The following is an 18,519-nucleotide window of genomic DNA, read 5'->3' as shown; positions in this document are numbered from 1 at the left end:
TCATCTTCAAATCCCTAAATGATAATGTTTGATTTTATTTTTTATTAAAAAATTTTTGTTTTTGTCTCATCATGAGGTATGTTGGTATCTCAGTTCCCTGATCAGAGATTGAACCCATGCCCTCTGCAATGGAAGCACCGGCTTCTAACTGGATGGCCAGGAAAATCTCAAAGGCAGTATTTCTATATTGAAGCTGCAAGTTATTATATATAAGCTATGGTTTCTGTTTGTTTGGTTTTTTTCTTCAAAAACTACGCTGGGTCCTTTTCCAGAAGCCTGATGGCTTTTAGACTCATTTAAAATGTTCTGTTCTAAGGGCTATAAGGATCAGGGACATTTCTTATTTAAATCTTTCCAGCACCTCTTTCTACAACAGAACCTTCTTTTCCGTAGGGAAACCACTTCAGCTGCCCAGTCTGGGTACCCCATGCCCTTGGCCATAATGACTGGTTCGGACAGGTACATGATCCAAGTCAAGAAAATTGGGATCTTCTTTGGATCTTTTCTGATGCTGCCGTCAGGAAAGCTATGTCTTTCCCTGGGGGTTAGGTTCAGAGGATTTCAGTCTGAGGCTCTGGTACCCACAGGATGAGGGCCAGTTAGAGAAACAGGAAATCCCTGATAGCATTATTTGCAGTCTGGATCAAGACTTGCCTGAAGCCAGAATGGTAGGGCATTATGTGGGCTAATAAACACCTTCCATGCTGCTTTGTAAAAAAAATAATAATCACTTAATTTTTTTAATATTTATTTGGTTGTACTGGGTCTTAGTCGTAGCATGTGGGATCTTAGTTCCCCATTAGGGGTTGAACCCAGGACCCCCTGCATTGGAAGCTCAGAGTCTTAGCTACCCCACCATGAGGGAAGTCCCCATGGTCCCTTTTGAATGGAGTTTCTGCCAATCCAATTTCTGAAAGTGTTTTTTTTTTTTTTAATTTTCAAAGCATCCTGAAAATTACAGTTAGATTAACCTGTATATTAGGCTTTTTAAATATCGTGAATAATTGCTATAATGGAATGAATGTATTGTAAAGAAATGTGAACTAGAGGGTAGTCTGTAGGGTTAAGTTTTGGATTTCCTCTAAAAATAGTGTCTCCTATTTACTGAACACTTTCAATGTACCAGCTGTTTCATATACTCTATGTCTTGGCTTCTTACCACTTTCTTGCATGTTATATCATTTTAGAAAGGAGAAAATCGAGACTTAGAGGAACTAAGAGACATGCCAAAGACCATCCAGGTAGAATGTAATGGAGCCAGGATTTTACACTCAGAATTTGGGCCAGATTACCCATATCATACAGATCAAGCAAAGATTACTGCTGATTCACTCCTTCAGCACTTATCAGACATTAGCTATTTGCTGGGAGGTCCTGGGCATTGGGGATATGAAATGAATGAGATAGTGCATATCCTTCAGCTATTCACAGTCCAGTGGGGGGAACTTCATTAGGGTCTTCATTGATTTGAACTGTGTCCCCCCAAAAGATATTTTGAAGCTCTAACTCCCCAGTATTTGTGAAAGTGACCCTCTTTGGGAATAGGGTCTGTGCAGATGTAATCAAGTTAAAATGAGTTCATTATTAAGGGCAGGCCCTCATCTGTTATGACTGGTGTCCTTAAAAGAGGGAAATTTAGACTCAGAGCCACAAAAGGAGAAGGCCATGTGAAGATAGAGGAAGAGATTGGAGTGATGCCTCTATAAGCCGAGGAACAGTAAGGATTGCCTGTGGTCACTAGCAACCAGGAAGGAGGCTTGAAATAGATTCTCCCTGCAAGTTCTCAGAAGGAACCAACATTGCCAACACCTTGATTTGGGACTTTTAGCTTCCAGAATGGGCTTCTCTCATAGCTCAGTTGGTAAAGAATCTGCCTGCAGTGCAGGAGACCTGGGTTCAATTCCAGGGAAGATCCCCTGGAGAAGGAAATGGCAACCCACTCCAGTATTCTTACCTGGAGAATCCTATGGACAGAGGAATCTGGCAGGCTACAGTCCATGGGGTCTCAAGAGTCGGACGCGACTTAGCAACTAAACCACCACCAGCAGCAGCCTCCAGAAGGCTGAGACAAGAGTTTTCCGTTGTTTCAAACCACTCAGGTTTTAGTTTTTGGTACTTTGTTACGGCCGCCATAAGAAACAAAAACAGTCATCAGGATCCTCCTCTGGCAACCTACATTGATTTGAATCTTGCCTAAGATTGCTCCCAGGTGGTGCAGTGATAAAGAACCCGCCTGCCAATGCAGGAGACACAGGAGACGTAGGTTCGATCTCTGGGTCAGGAAGATCCCCTGGAGGAGGAAATGGCAACCAACTCCAGTATTCTTGCCTATAAAGTCCCATGGACAGAGGAGCCTGGCGGGTTGAAAAGAGTTGAACATGGCCGGGCGACCAAGCGAGCACATACATACACGTTCACACAAGATTGCTCTGCCTATGCCCCCCACCCCAGTGGCCCTCCAGCAACAAGCCTCTGCAGACAGGTGTCCCACCCTCTCCTTCCAGCGCATCTTGAAGGTGGGCTCCTCTTAACCATGGCTCCCCGCCCTCTTTGCCACCGCCGTGTGAAGCCACCGGGTCCTGGAGTTCCCAGCACGAGGACCCACCCTGTATGAGAGCTCTTCCCTCCACTGCCCTCTGAACACACTCTGAACTCAACGGCTTCCCAGAGGCCCACTGTTTGCTCTGGACGGGCAGGAGCCTGGAGGCAGTGGACAGCTAATACCGGGGCGTTGCCCTTCCTTTATATTCCAAGGCTGTTCCGTTTCCAGGATACGGGTTTCATGATTTCTCCTTTGTGATTAATGTTGAAGCCATTTCTTGATGTACGGTCTTAATAACTTGGTGAAGGCACACAGCCTTTGGTTGGCAAACGTGACAGTGCTTTTACGTGACCAGCCCTCACCCCCACCCATTCCTGCGAGTCAGGTAGGCAGCACCAATGTGAAAGAAGACAAAAGACCAGGGGAAATAAAATCTAGATTAATCAGTGACTTGCCTAGGGTAGTGATGAGCTACAATTTGGACTTGCTGCCTAGAATTTTAAATAATGATCTAAGTTCCTCGAGTTGCCAACTCTCTCTCAATGCCCACAGAACTCTTCTAATAAGACGCCTTCACCTGCTGATGTGTATAGCGGGCCAAATGCCAACTCATTAAAAATGGTGATGCTCCTAGTAGCTAGAGCTTTCCCTGTGGGTGAACTTAAACTTTCCACACTCCCGAAGAAGGGGGCACAAGTCAGTCACAAGTACTCCCAAATGGGCGTTCTGTCACTAGACCTTTAACACCTCAAGGCCAAGGCCCTATCTTGCTTTTTTTTGTTGTACCTTTAAGAACATCTAACAGAGCACATGCTTCTGACCTGCTGGTAGGCTCAGTACAGAGATTTAATCTGGGCCATGGTATGTTTTTGAGGGAGTATGGTGGTTATGAATTTGGACTCTGGGGTTTAGGAGTCAGATTGCCTGTATTAGAATGTTAGCTGGCTGTGTGATTTTGGAAAGGTTTATTAACCTCTCTGAACTCCAGCCTCTCATCTGTTAAATAAGCTGTTAGAATGTGTCAGTGAGATATGTACCTAAAGTGCTTAGCATTCAAGAAAATGACAGCCATTATTGCTATCATTAGCTGGTGATTGGCAGAGCTGGGACTCACCCAGGCTTGTCTGGTCCCGTCTCTCCATGGTTGCCCATCTGGGGAACTCAGTGTGGCTTCCACTGGATTGCTCATCCCCAAAGGGTGAGTGGTCACACAGATGGGGAGCCAGCATCATTGCTTATTTCCCTCCATAGATGGCCAGGCACCTATGCCTCCCAAGGACCCCCATATTCCCATTCCAGTTGGTGATCCAGAAATCGAGGGAAGATCCTTGCCTCTCTGGCGGAAAGTAGAATCTTTCCAGGCTCCTTTCAGGTCTCTGTCTCCCCGGTGTGTGCTCAGTTGCTTTGGTCATGTCTGAATCTTTGTGACCCTATGGACGGTAGCCCACCAGGCTCCTCTGTGCATGGGATTCTCCAGGCGATAATACTGGAGCAGGTTGCCATACCCTCCTCCAAGGGATCTTCCTGACCCAGGGATTGAACCCATGTCTCCTTTCCTGCATTGCTGGCAGATTCTTTTTTTTTTTTTTTTTAATTCCCAAAAGACTTTATTGTTTCAAGTGGCAAAATGTTATCGGTTTCTGTGGGGCCCCTGGCAGGGCGCAGGGAGACTTGGGGTAGGGCTGGGCTCCGCCTGTTACAAAAATCAAATGCTTTTATAAAAAAGGCTATAAACTGGTATCAGAAGAAAACCCAAGGTGGGCTGCAGGAGGAAGCAGAGAGGGAGGCCGGAAGATAGCGAGGGACCAACACCGTGGAAGACCGGCGGGGAGAGGCGGTGCAGGGAAGCTGGGACGCTGATACAAAGTGCATGTCGGGGCCTCCCCCAACGCCCTCAGAGGCGGACGGGCAGGGGCTGTGCTGGCAGGTTCTTTACCGCTGAGTCACCGGGGAAGGCCCTCTATCCCCCAAAGCTTGTCAAAAGTCCATGGGGAAGAGACAGGAGCTCACGAAGAAGGGACTGTTTTAAGGTTTTGCTCAGCCTCCCACCTGCCCCAGACGTGCTTGAGGTCTCTCAGATCTGGAAGCAAGATTCCCAGTTATCCATCAGTATTAATCCCTTGGGACTTCCATAACAAAATACCCAAAGCTAGATGGTTTAAAATAGAAATGTGCTGTCTCACAGTTCTGAAGGCTGGAGTCCAACATCGAGGCGTTGGCAGAGCCATGCTCTCTGTCGTGGGTGCAGGGCAAACTCCTTCCTCTCACCTCTTGTATCTCCTGGCCTTTGCCAGCACTCCTTGGCCTCTCTTGCCTTATAAATGCATCACCTCAGTCATGTGACATCTTTTTCCTGGGTGTCCTCACGTGATCTTTCCTCTGTGCATATCTGGCCATCTGTCCAAATTTCCCTTTATACAGGACATCGGTTATATTGGATCAAGGCCCACCTCAATGACCCATTTGAACTGAATTACCTCTGTCAAGCTCCTGTTCCAAATAATATCTCATTCCTCAGGATTGGGGGTTAGGACTTCAGTGTATCTTTTTTGGGGAGATGCAATTCAATTCCTAACACCATCTGTAATGGTTAATTTTATGTGTCAACTTGGTTAGGCCACGGCATCCGGATATTTGATCCAACGTTATTATAGATGTTTCTGTGAAGTTGTTTTTCCAGATGAGATTAACACTTAGATCAGGAGATCTCCAGTAAAACAGATTACCCTCCATCTGATCAGTTGAAGCCTTAATAGAAACTGACTGATCTCTCTGGAAGAAGAGGGTATTCTGCCAGCAGACCACCTCTGGACTCCAGCTGAAATCCTCCCAGATCTCTAGCCTTCCAGCCCACGCTGAAAATTTTGGACTGGCTGAGCCTCCATGATCATGTGAGTGAATTCCTTAGGACAAATTCTCTCTCTTGCCACCCCACCCCTCAAATAAATATAAATACAGTTATGCGTGGTCTGTTTCTTTGAAGAGTCCTGACTAACCCACCATCCTAGGGTCCCTGTCCCTGACACCCTCCTCCTCAGGCCTCAGCATCTTGGCAGGGCTGGCAATGCCTCACCTAGAGAGAGCTGAATGCCTGAGGCTGCCTTTCAACCCACTTCACTGTAAACAAACTATCACTGAACCACTGAACAAGCATATTTCTGAGCCTTCAACTTGTATTATTCCCTCAGCAAAGGAAGGTTGAACGTTCAATCTCAGGGTGAACTGCTGTAGGAGATGATGGGGAAGAAATGAGAAGAAATTCCTTTGCTTCCAAGTTAATACAGTTCTGGAAGCTACTGTTCTGTACGAGGAGTCAGAGCGGAACTGCTCTTTTAGAACAATGCACGAAATGTTAAAGACATGGTTCATGGTCTGGTGACCTACCGTTGTCTAGCAAACTATTTCACAATTGAGTGGCTTAAAATTGTACCTATTTTATTTGTTCAGGACGCTGAGGGTGAGCAGTTCATGCTGGCCTCAACTAGCTGGTTCTGCTCCGTCTCTTCCGGAGTCACTGCGGCAGCTTCTGTCGCCTGGCTAGTACGGCTAGGTTCAGGCTGCTGTAACAAAAACGTCATAGACTTTGTGGCTTACACAACCGCTGTGAAGTTCAGGATGAAGGGGCCAGCTGATTGGGTTCCTGGTGAGACCGCTCTTCCTGGTTTGCTGGGGATGTCATATCCCTGTGTTCTCTCATGATAGAGGCAGAGACCATCTCTCCCATGTCTCTTATAAGTGCTGAATGAGTGCTCAGTTGTGTCATACTCTTTGGGCTCCATGGACTGTAGCCTGCCAGGTTTCCCTGTCCATGGGATTTTCCAGGCGAGAATACTGGAGCAGTTTGCCATTTCCTACTCCAAGGGATCTTCCCTGCCCAGGGATTGAACCTGCATCTATCGTATCTCCTGCATTGGCAGGCGGATTCTTTACCACTGTGCCACAGGGGAAGCCCTCATAACAGTACTAAAACCATTGATGAGGGCTCCACCCTCATGACCTAATTACTTTTCAAAGGTCCCACCTGCAAATACCATCACACTGGGGTTTAGGGCTTCAACCTGTGAATTTGGAGGGACATAACCACTCACTCCCGGAGAAGGCAATGGCACCCCACTCCAGTACTCTTGCCTGGAAAATCCCATGGAGGCAGCAGCCTGATAGGCTGCAGTCCATGGGGTCGCTAAGAGTCAGACACGACTGAGTGACTTCACTTTCACTTTTCATTTCATGCATTGGAGAAGGAAATGGCAACCCACTCCAGTGTTCTTGCCTGGAGAATCCCAGGGACGGCGGAGCCTGGTGGGCTTCTGTCTATGGGGTCGCACAGAGTCGGACACGACTGAAGCGACTTAGCAGCAGCAGCAGCAGCAACCATTCACTCCACAGCACTGGAACTAGATGGTCCAAGATGATCTCACTCACACATCTGACATCAGACAACTGGTACTGGTTGTTGACTGTATACTCAAAGTTCTCATCTTCAAGATGGCTAGCTGGGGCTTCCTTACCTGGTGACACCCTGTGTTTTAAGAAGGTGAAAGCAGAAGCTGCAAGGCCCTTTAAGACTTAGGCTCAGGAGTCACCAAAACATCACTTCCATTGGTCAAAGCAAGTTACAAAGCTTTCCTACGTTTAAGGCAAGGAGGAATAGACCCCACCTTAATAAAACAGACAGGAAGCGATTCAAAGTGACGTTATAAAGGAGTGTGCATACAGCGACATGAGGATTTGTTGTGACAGTTTTGCAGGTGATCTACCACATTCACTGAGCAAAGTAAACGAGTGAATATACAGGACGAGTTCTGCCTGGATACATCAGTGGAGGTGACAGCGTGATACCAATCAGAGCCAGAGATCAGAGGGGCACCTCAGACGTGTGAGGGTATGGCTGTTTATTACGCCCTTTGACTGAGGACCTGGCAGGGAAGCGTTTTGGACTCCGTCTGATTCCAAGACTGCTCTATAAATTTTTTCCTGTGAAATTAGATATTTGCCTCATCTCTGTTACAGCACAGCTAGAGGCATCTGGTAGGGCCAGCTAACGTATGTTCTTAGATTTTCCTTGGCAGAAATTAATCTTTTTCCCCCTTAGGAATTTGTTTTTTCTTTCCCCAAGGCTGAATCTTTGGGTTAATACCAGGGATCCACAATTCATAAATTTGTTCCTCATGGTTCATTGTTTCAAAACGAGACTTTTAATAGATTCCGAAGACTTAATAAGAGTGCTGCCTAGTCACATAATGAAGTTACTGTGCATGTGGCTGACAGGTAGTAATTTATTATTATCCTTGTCCCTGATAAGAGTCGTACCATGCATGGTGGGTGCCCAATAAATATTAGCTGTAACAACAAAAGCAACGGAAGAAAGTTTGTCTCTTTGTGTTTCAACCAACTATTCACAATACATTCTCCTTTTACCACCGTGTCTATTTTCCGTGAATTTTATCAGTTCTATATAGAGGGGAGACAGAGCTGTGTGTCTTTATTACTGTTAGTTTAAATGTCCTAATTTACCCTGTCATCATGTTTCACTTAGCATAGCAAGTCACAATATTTTTCTGTCCCTGCAGTGAAAGACTGCAGTAAGTTGATCTTGCTAACAAGAGATAATTATTAGCTTCCTCAGGAATGTTACTGTATATGCATTGCTAAGCATTCCAGGAGGATTAATATTTCTGTGAATTTTGGACAAGATGAGGTAGCGGCCCAGAGAGACAGGGCTGTGTGAATATTCGTCCTTGCTCCATTTGCCTCCCCATCACTGGTAATTTGTTAATGCTGCTTGTGTTCCATCTGAGGTCACGCAGAGAATTAATGCACCTCTACTGACTAATACACCCAATTCCAAAGAGAGAACGAGGTAAGACAGAACCCTGGATGATCCTGGCAGTCACAAGGTTTGCATTCAAGAGCAACGTCTTTGCAGGGTGATGCTTTTCTGAAAAGTCGGCAGTGAAATGGCAGTTTGAAATCACGGTTCATTGATGTTCAAGGGTTTCTTCCTGAGATGAGCAGAGCTGTTCTGGCACTTGGAATTGCAACAGTTTTTTTTTTTTTTTTCTCTTTGCTTATTTGTTTATTTTTGTTATTATTGGGAGCAGACAGGGAAGGCAAGGGGATTTAAAATTCAGCAGAGGATCACCAAGAGTTAGAGGCTGATAGGGCTGGGAAATCTTTGATTGTCAAGCTCAGGGTCTGAAAGAAACAGAAACCTTTTGAAACATCTAGGCCTAGTCATACCTCAGTTAGACTAGACACCCTAATCAGACTGCATATACCTGTAAGTATTGAAGGCATTGAATTCTTTTAATATGTTTCCAGTGAATTCTTCCATTTAGGAAAACTTTAGAAAAACCACAAGTAGGCAAATGCTGACATATTAACTCGAAGTGGGAATTTAGCTGTCATTAGTACTCTTGCCCGGAAAATCCCATGGGTGGAGGAGCCTGGTGGGCTGCCGTCCATGGGGTCACTAGGAGCCAGAATGACTGAGTGACTTCACTTTCCCTTTTCACTTTCATGCATTGGAGAAGGAAATGGCAGCCCACTCCAGTGTTCTCGCCTGGAGAATCCCAGGGACGGGGGAGCCTTTTGGGCTGCCGTCTGCGGGGCCGCAGAGTCGGACACGACTTAAGCGACTTAGCAGCAGCAGCGGCAGCAGTAAACCTTTATGCAGTCTAGCTTATTCATTCATCAGTTCATTTCATCAACCAACAAACATTAATAATTATCGAAAGTCTCATGTGGGCCAGATGCATGGTGGGCTTTGGGAATACCGGAGGGGATTGTGGTCTAGAGGGGAAGAAAGACAAGGAGGCAGGTAGTCTCAATACAACAGGATTTATGGGAAGGGTCAGTCCAGAGGGCTGTGTGGACATGCACAAATGTCTCAGGCCTCGGAAGGGAGTCTGGGTGAGTCCCTCTGGAGAAAGTGGCTTCTCAGGTGAGGCAGAAGGTGTGATGAGAGGTGAGGCAGGAGGGTTAAACAGCACCCGGTCTGTGATGGAGTTTGGCTGATGGGAGTCATGGCCGACTTTAAGAAAGGAAATGACAAGATCAGGCTGAGGTTCTAAAGGCTACTCTGCTTGCAGTGGGGAGGGTGGCATGGAGAGGTGTCCTAGGCTGGGATGCCAAGAAGTTGAGCCTGAGACTGGCTTTCTGGGCAAGCAGTTTCTGGAAGAAGTGGGAAGCATGCGTGTGGGAAGCATGAATAGGGCAGGCAGAGATATGGTCTAGCCCTAGCCTGATCCCATGCAGAGCTCTGGGTGTGGGGGCCCTGTGCCTTGTTATCAGGCTGTCCCCAGAAAAAAAGGCAAAACCTCCTGACATTTCCCACAAAAATGCCTAGTGCTTTTCTCCCAGGCCAAGTCTCTGAGAAGGGAGCAGCTGTGAGCTGTTAGCAGCCCCTGGTCAGGGGGACATGGGTGGGGTACCAAGAGCATCTACTCCCAGAGGGAAGGTAGTCTCAATACAAGTAGGCAAATGCTGGCAATGCTTCCTTCCCAGAGGGAAGGAAGAGCCATGTAGGTGGTCTTGACCTCTTCCAAGGGGGGAGCTTGCAGCTTGTAGTTGCTGGAAACAAAAGGGCAAATCGGTTTCTCTAATGGAAAATGCATTAGGCCGTCTAGAAAGAGCAGCTAAGCAAAGAGTGAGAACAACGGGAGATAACCAGCTGTTCGGCTGAGGGTGAGACCAAAGAGGTGGGTCATCAACCACGAAGAAAAGAGGCCCACAGTCCTGAATTAATCAGAGATAAAGGGAGTGGGATTACTGCAAGATAGCATTGCAGTAAGCGTCAGGCAAGGCAGGGACCGGGCTATGCCAACATCTTCAAAATAAATAATTCTCCCCCGTTTCTATCCGAGGTGCTCAAGGTAATTTGCAAATATTTGCAGGCAAGTTTTCACCAGGCTGAACTGCAGGCAGAGCTCCCACTGACTTCACAGAATGCTCCCGGGGGACAGGCAGCAAGGTGAGGCCTCGGTTCTGGGTAATTAAGACTTACGGCACCCTCGTTAGTGAAAAAATCCCTGTGCACATCATTGAAATGCAGCGGGCTCTGCAGCCCTACGGCCCCTCGGCGGCCTTGGCTGTCAGAAGCCCACTGAAGCCATCATTAATTTTGCTATCCTTCACTTTCTGAAATCAAAGGATGACATCACTTTGATTAAGAGGAACAAGCACGTTACAGATAATCAGTGGAGTCAGTTTGCATTGGTCAGTGTCCTTAGAGTTGCTCACTGATGGTGGCCTTGGGGCTCCCACAGGGATTATGAATTCTGTGAGATAGGCTGAAAGCCCACAGTCACCTTCTGAACAGGCGAAACTCTCTCCAGAACCCACCTGCACCGCTTCCTTAGGTACATTATGCTTTTCTGCTTCCCTTCCTGTCACCATCTCTGAGACACCAAGGTGCTCATTGGTGGTCAATCCCAGACAGTAAGAAATGTCTCTAGTACACTCTGTTCCCTCCTCTGGGTCAGGGTGGAGGAGAGATGGGTAAATGAATGAGCAGGCGTCTATGGAGCTTCATCTCATGCAAGATGCTGTGCTGGCACCTAGGAAAGGTACAAAGAATTCTGGAACACATTCCTGACCCTCAAATAGCCTACGATCTTGCAAAAGAGGTACATCTCTTCCAGCCAGGGTTAGCAGCACAGCTTTGAAGCAGACAGCCTGGGTTTGCATCCTGGCTCTATCACACTGGCTATGTGACCTCAGGCAAATTACACAACCTCTAAAGCCTCAAGTTTTCGAATCTGTAGGATGGGGATAACAACACTACCTACCTCCCTCATAGGGTCATTGTGGGGGGTAAACATATTAACAAAAGGGCTTAAACCATGGTCATTACTCAGTAAATGTGACCAAGCAGCAATCATTTGTAGAGTATTCACTGTGCTGAGTGTTTTATATGCTCTGTTTCATCTAATCTGCAAACAACATGTGAGATGGGCACCAATATTATCCTTGTTTTATCAATAAGGAAGTGGAGTCTCAGAGAAGTTAAGTGATTTTTTTATACAGAGCCACAAAGCTAGGAAGTGATGGAATACTGGGGTTTGTACCCAGAGTTCAGGTTCCCTAGAAGAAAATCCACAAGGGCTTTAGGTATGCAGAGAACAAAGAGCTCCCAGGGAGCTGGGGCTATCAAGGAAGTTTTCTTCTGAGTCTTCCATTCGCGGGAGGAGCTCCTTTATTTCTTCAGCCAATATTTGTTGAACACATACTGTGATCGGGCACAGAGCTGGGGACCTTATGAGTAATGCATGGCTTCTATTAACAGTTTGAAGTGGAGGAAGTAAACCACTGAATGCTACGTGGCAGGGAGGGGCCTCTGTAAAGAGTCACTCTGAGCAGGACCTTGAGGGAGAAGTTGGATGAAAAGAGATGGAAGAAGGGAGAAAAACAGGATGAGCAAAGTTCAGAGGGATGAAACAGCTCCAGGAAACCCCAAGCATTTACACGTCTGAAGCCAAGGGTGAATGTGGATAGGAAGATAAGAAATCATTATCATAACCAACATCTTCTGAGTACCCACAGCGTGTTAAGTATTCTCTGCTATCTCTCATTCTTTCCCTGAAGTAGGCAAACTGCGGGCCAAATCTAGTCCACCACTTGGTTTTGTTTTTAGCCTAAGAGCTAAGCTAAGCATGATTTTTCACAGACGAACATTTGCAAAAGATTTTGATGATAGGAAAATACTAAGACTGAACCTAATTAAGCAAAGTATTATCTTTTCCCCCAAAAGAATTCCATTGTTCTCATTAGCAGACATGTATTATTATTAGAAAAGTCTTCAATCTTCAATTATTATTCTATTTTGTATTCTATCAGTAAAATATGTTGTGGAAATTTATTCTCTCTTTAGTTATGTATCATAGCCTTAATTTTGCATCTTGACCTACAAACTGACCTACAAAGCTGGAAATGCTACCTGGCCCTTTATGGGAAAAGTCTGCCAACCCTTGTCCTTTCCAAATGCCCATGAGGCATCATTCTAATTTAAGGAGGTCTAGGGAAGAAGCTCAGAGAAGGCAATGGCACCCTACTCCAGTACTCTTGCCTGGAAAATCCCATGGACGGGGGAGCATGGTAGGCTGCAGTCCATGGGGTCGCTAGGAGTCGGACACGACTGAGCAACTTCCCTTTCCCTTTCCACTTTCATGCATTGGAGAAGGAAATGGCAACCCACTCCAGTGTTCTTGCCCGGAGAATCCCAGGGACGGAGGAGCCTGGAGGGCTGCCGTCTGTGGGGTCGCACAGAGTCGGACACAACTGACGTGAGTTAGCAGGGAAGAAGCTGAGGACCTGAGCCATAGCAACCTGACAAGGAATGAAGAGGATAAAACTGCCCAGACTCGGAGACAATCAGGAAGCGAGAGGCTACCCTGGCTATCCTGATGTATGCGGACCTGGGCTCAGGTCTGGGGCACAATGAGAGTAAGGCTCGTTTCCCAGAAAAGAATTCTTGGCCGGGGCAGTGTGTTTCTCCCGTGGATAACCAGGTATATTCTCAGTGCTGCAGGAAGTGCCAAAGGAAGTGCAGGTCTGGTGGACTGAAGGTGAGACAGATAGGTGGAGCTGGAAATGGCACGGGGGATAAATATGTGGAGATGTCCAGGAGGAGGGTGGGTCTCCAGAGCCGAGGAGAGAGTTTAGAGTCATTAGGAATGGGGGCTGAAACCTCGGAGAATCAGAATTCGTGTACCAAGGGAAGAAATTATTCCCTCTGTCAACAGGAGTTGAACAGTTCACCTTTTCAGATTGAGAGCACGGATAGAACACTTACTCATCTTTGAAGCTCTTGGGGGTGGGAAGGAGGGGAGTGGAACCAAGTTGAATTCAGTAGATCTGGAAAAAGGAATCAGAGCTATTTTTGGAAAGGGTTATCCATGTCAGTATATGATATTTCTTCACACACACACACACGCACGTACTCCAAAGGATCATGAAGGATATATTTTTAAAACTCCAGTGTGTGCATTAATTCACACAGAATTATCTGATTAGCTTCAGAGGCTGCTGACTTGAAGATCTCCAAGTAAAAGCACAGGGGAAAACACTCGTTGTGATTGAGAACGAAAGGGGAATTTCCTTCTAGAGAAGTTTCAGGAAAACAAAGGAAGAAGCCGCTCCTGGTTACATAATTCCAACCTGGGAAAGTAAAAATCTTTGATTATCTATTTATGCCCTGCCAAACTCAGAGCCCAGAGGATATCAGACAAGCCTAAAAGAAACTGATTTCCAGCACTTCTCCTTTCCCTTGTTCTTGTTCGTGGTCTCTGTAACCTTGAGGAACTAGCCTGCGTGGGCTTCCTGCTGGTGTGGGGCTCCAGGCAGGGCCAGTTCTTTATGGGAAAGCGAGGTGCTAGTGAGGGAGAGACTGGGAGGAAGGGAAAAAGGTGATGACGCCGCCACCTAACTGGGGGCAGGACCGAGTCACCTTGCCTGCTGAGGGGCTTGATTCTCTTAGACCTACTGTTTCCCCAAGAATTCTCAGGGCAAGTAAGGGGGGAAACGTGAGGCTGTCCAAAACTCTACAGGGAGCACGATCGAGGTTTGGGGTGTGCCTAGTCTAAAATTTTTGCCTTGGTTTTCCTTGGGGCCAGTCCTGGACTGTAAGGTTCTTGTGTGTAAGTTATAGAAGTATGACCCATTGTCCCTGGACCCCTTCTCCCCCTCACTCTGGGCAGCCCGAGGCTAGGACTAATGGTAGAGCAGAGTGAGCAGCCTCCCACTTGCCCCCTTCAGGGAGCCTGGGGGCAGAGCATACCTGCATATCTCACCCCCCCACCCGCCTCCATACCCCCACCCCCTGATCCCAGTCGTGTGTGCCCTATTCGCTGTTGTTGTTGTTGTTGTTAAGTCACCAAGTCGTGTCTAACTCTTTCTGCAACCCTATGGATGTAGCCTGACCAGGCTCCTCTGTCCGTGGGATTTCCCAGGCAAGAATACTGGAGTAGGTGGCCATCTCCTTCTGCAGTGCTTCTTCCATACCCAGGGATCAAACCTAGGTCTCCTGTATGTATAGTGGGCAGATTTGCGTTTTTTAACCACGGAGCCACCTGGGAAGCCTGCCGTATACATTAATTTGCAGAAAAAGCAGCATCTGGAAAATGGGTGCTGCAGAAAGCCAGATGAATTGAGGGGGGGTTAAATCAAGTAGTTAATGTATGTCCATCTCAAATACTGATCTTTTCCTTGGACAGATAATGTAACAGCTAGGAGTCGGATACGACTGAGCGTCTTCACTTTCACTTTTCACTTTCATGCACTGGAGAAGGAAATGGCAACCCACTCCAGTGTTCTTGCCTGGAGAATCCCAGGGACGGGGGAGCCTGGTGGACTGCCGTCTATGGGGTTGCACAGAGTAGGACACGACTGAAGCGACTTAGCAGCAGCAGCAGCAGCCCCGGGGACACCTGGCGTTTCATGAACTTTATTCTCCGCTGGATTTAATTCTGTGAGAGATCATCCAGGAGGCACTCTGAAAAACTGCAGCCACACATTTGAGTTGCTAGGGTTCGACTGAAGAAGTGATCATTCTATTGTTCTAAATGGAACCGGAGAGCAAGACCACAAGATCCGGGAAAGCCATTAATAAAAGAAAAGGCAACACATTCCCATATCTAATACAGGAATGAGATTTTCATGAGCTATCTTCCAAAAAGAAAAATGCATGTGCAGAAATAACATGGATAAATCCAAACCATTATCCCTTCCAATTTGAAGGGAACATATAATGTTGGAGAGATTTCTGTATTTACCTCTGAACCTGATTTTCATGTCATTCTGTCATTGATGAACAGTTCCCAAGTACCTTGTCAAAAAGAGTTGCTTATTAAGCCACTGAAAGTATAAAAACAACAGACAATGTAAACTGTAAATCATTCCATGAAGCCCTGGTGGCCCAGACTGGATTTGGCACTGAGTTAAACAGTTGCACAAACATGAACTCAGCCCCTTTCCATGGCAGATCCAGTGCTAACTCCAGGTAAAGGATGAGTCACAAGGCACTGCTGTGTCTGAGCGTGTTCACAACCCAGGGGGGAAGGAGCGAACAGATTTTAAAAATACCGTACAAGATGAGGGTAAGCCATTAAACATCAATTGGAAGGGATCACTCTGAAGCTGCATTGAAGTATAGATTATATACAGAGTGTGCTGGGGACACAGACGAGGTGAAAATTAAGCCAACCCAGGGGTGCCAGGGAAACATCAAGACAGAGACATTTGAACGGTGTCTTGAAGGATGAATAAGAGTCTGAAAACAGCATGGGGAGTCTTCTCTGCTGAGTGACAGCGTGGGCAAAGGTTTGGAGACACGACTCTGCACAGCTAACGAAGGAACAGGAAGAGATTTGCGTGGCTGATGGTGTGCGTGCAGCTGGAAAAGAGGGCAGGGTGGCTGGGCCGGCTCTATGTGGATATGAACCCTGGAGATTTTTCAGGCTGAGAAAGGCACAAGCAGATTGGTGTTTTAAACAGTCTTTGATCTGCAGAGCAGAGCCTCCCAGTGAGATCCACCTTAAGGGTGATACATGGCGCTGTTTTGTGTGTGTGTGTTTTTGTTTTTGTTTTACTGATTCAGAGAATTAATCCACTTCCTAAAGTTCTTTGCTTATTCTCAGGGAGTGTTTACCCTAGAACAGAGGTCTGCAAACTATGACCCACTGGCCATATCTGGTCTCCCACCTGCTTTATCAATAAAGAACACATTCTCGTCATTTCTTTGCGCTCTCCACTGTGGCTTTCGCACTGTGGCTTTCACACTGTGGCTGATCACAAAGCAGAGTTGAGTAGTAGCAATATAGACTGTATGACTTGCAAGGTGTGAGATATTCGTGATTTGATACTTTACAGAAAAACTGTACTGACCCTTGCCCTTTGGTTCTCTGAAGTTTATGCCAATTTTCCCATCAGACTAGAAACTCTGGAGATCATCTTGAAGGTTTGCCTCATTACCTTGTGTACGGCTCACCTCTGCCTTTAACAAGTGACCAGATTTAATCGTGCTGATTAAGTCAGTAGCAGGAAAAAAGAGTGAAGAGTGTCACGTACAAAGGAGGGTGAGCACCAGGAACTAGACAAGTCTGGTCAAACCACTCCATTTCTTCTCGGCAGGAGTCCTCGAGCATGAGATGAGCAGCCTGCCAAGCATATTGATTACATCAGAGTTCAAAAACCTTCCACCATATAGGTAGGATGGAACTGATTAGTAGGTTGTGTTGATGGTCAAATAATGGCCTATACAATGTACAGATGAATGGGCTGACATCAATCTTGGAGATCTCTAACAAGTTCTCACAAGACTCCGGACTTAACTCCTGCATTTTTATTGGCACAAATAATTCAGAAGCCATGCTATCAGTGTGAAGTTTGCCTATAGCTGGAGGATAGGGGATAGCTAGTAATGGGCATTGATTTGTCAGCATCACTGTTTCAGAAAATCTTGATGAGCTAGAGCGGGATAAATGTGAGACTCCTGAACATCCACCTGTAACATTCCTGGGCCCTGGGGCGAAAGTACAAATGAAGACCAGCATTCCATACAACCAAAGACTTTGAAGTTATAAATCAGTCTAACAAACTTTTAGACAAAGTGTGTTCTTTCTTCCTACCTTGACACCACCTGGAAGCCTAGATTCAAATTCAGATTCTGAGTCCTCAGAGTGGTAATGCTGGAAGACAGGCAGCGTGGGAAACAGTCCTAGTCCCCTGGGTTTCAGCTTTCTGGGAGATGAACCCATCTTTCTATTTTCTGGCCTTACTCGGACTCCTCAGCAACTTCTTTCCAGTTGTTTCCTCTTTGGGGTCTCATCGCTTGTATCTGTCATTTGGTACCATTTATCTGGCTCTATCCTGTGACTTTTATACTTAAACCCAATTCCTCTTGCATTGTGGGTTCATTTGTTTCCGGTCTCTTCAGGTAACCCAGGTCTAGTGCTTACATTTGTCAATCCCCAGGAGATAGTGTCCCTGATGGACTCCCCACCAGAGCTGGTCAACAACCTGGCCAACTCCCATCCACTTCCTAGCTCCCAGGTCTTCCATGATAGCCCCTCTGCCTTGCCAATACCTCTTGAACTTAATCACCAAGGATGAACACATATTGCAGCAAATTTGGGGTAGTGAGCAACATACTTCTCTGAAAGCTAGTGTTTTTATTTTCAAAGGGTCACACATTTTAAGAAAAAAAATTAATCTTTAGAATATGATTAAATATGCATAACATACATTCGAGAAAGTACACAAAGCATAAACAGCATAATGAATTATCACAAGGCTTCTGATCACCAGGTAAACAAATGCCTCACAAGACCTCACCCTTTCGTACCTCGCTCTCTTCTCCCTGAAGGAAACCAGCTACTATTGTCCATTTTGCCTATTCTGAGAGTTTATGTAAATGGAATCATGCAGTATGTATTTCTTTGTGTATGGCTTCTTTCACTCAATACGTGTGTGAGATTTGCCTGTGATGCCGTGTGTGGTTGTAGTTCACCCGTTTTCATTGCCATGGTGCATTATGTGAGGACTCCATGATCCACTTGTGGGCTTCCCTGGTGGATCAGATGGCAAAGAATCTGCAGGAGACCTGGGTTCAATCCCCTAGCTTTCCAGAGTGGCTGAATCCATGGAGAAGGGAAAGGCAACCCACTAAAATATTCTTGCCTGGAGAATTTCATGGCCAGAGGAGCCTGGTGGGCTACAGTCCATGGACACGGCTGAGTGACTAAAACTTTCACTTTCGCTTTTCATGATCTACTTACACAGCTCATCGTTGATGGGCATTGGGACTGTATCCAGTTGTTGGTTATTATGAATGTTCTTGTAAATATCTGTTGGCACACCTGAGCATGAAATTGGGGTTATATAGATCTAGAAGTGGGCTTCCCTGGTGGCTCAGATGGTAAAGCGTCTGTCTGCAATGCTGGAGAACTGGGTTTGATCCCTGGGTCAGGTAGATCTCCTGG

This window comes from Capra hircus, chromosome 6 (genome assembly GCF_001704415.2).
Source record: "Capra hircus breed San Clemente chromosome 6, ASM170441v1, whole genome shotgun sequence".
NCBI lineage: Eukaryota > Metazoa > Chordata > Mammalia > Artiodactyla > Bovidae > Capra > Capra hircus.
Note: the sequence above shows the minus strand (reverse complement) of the source record.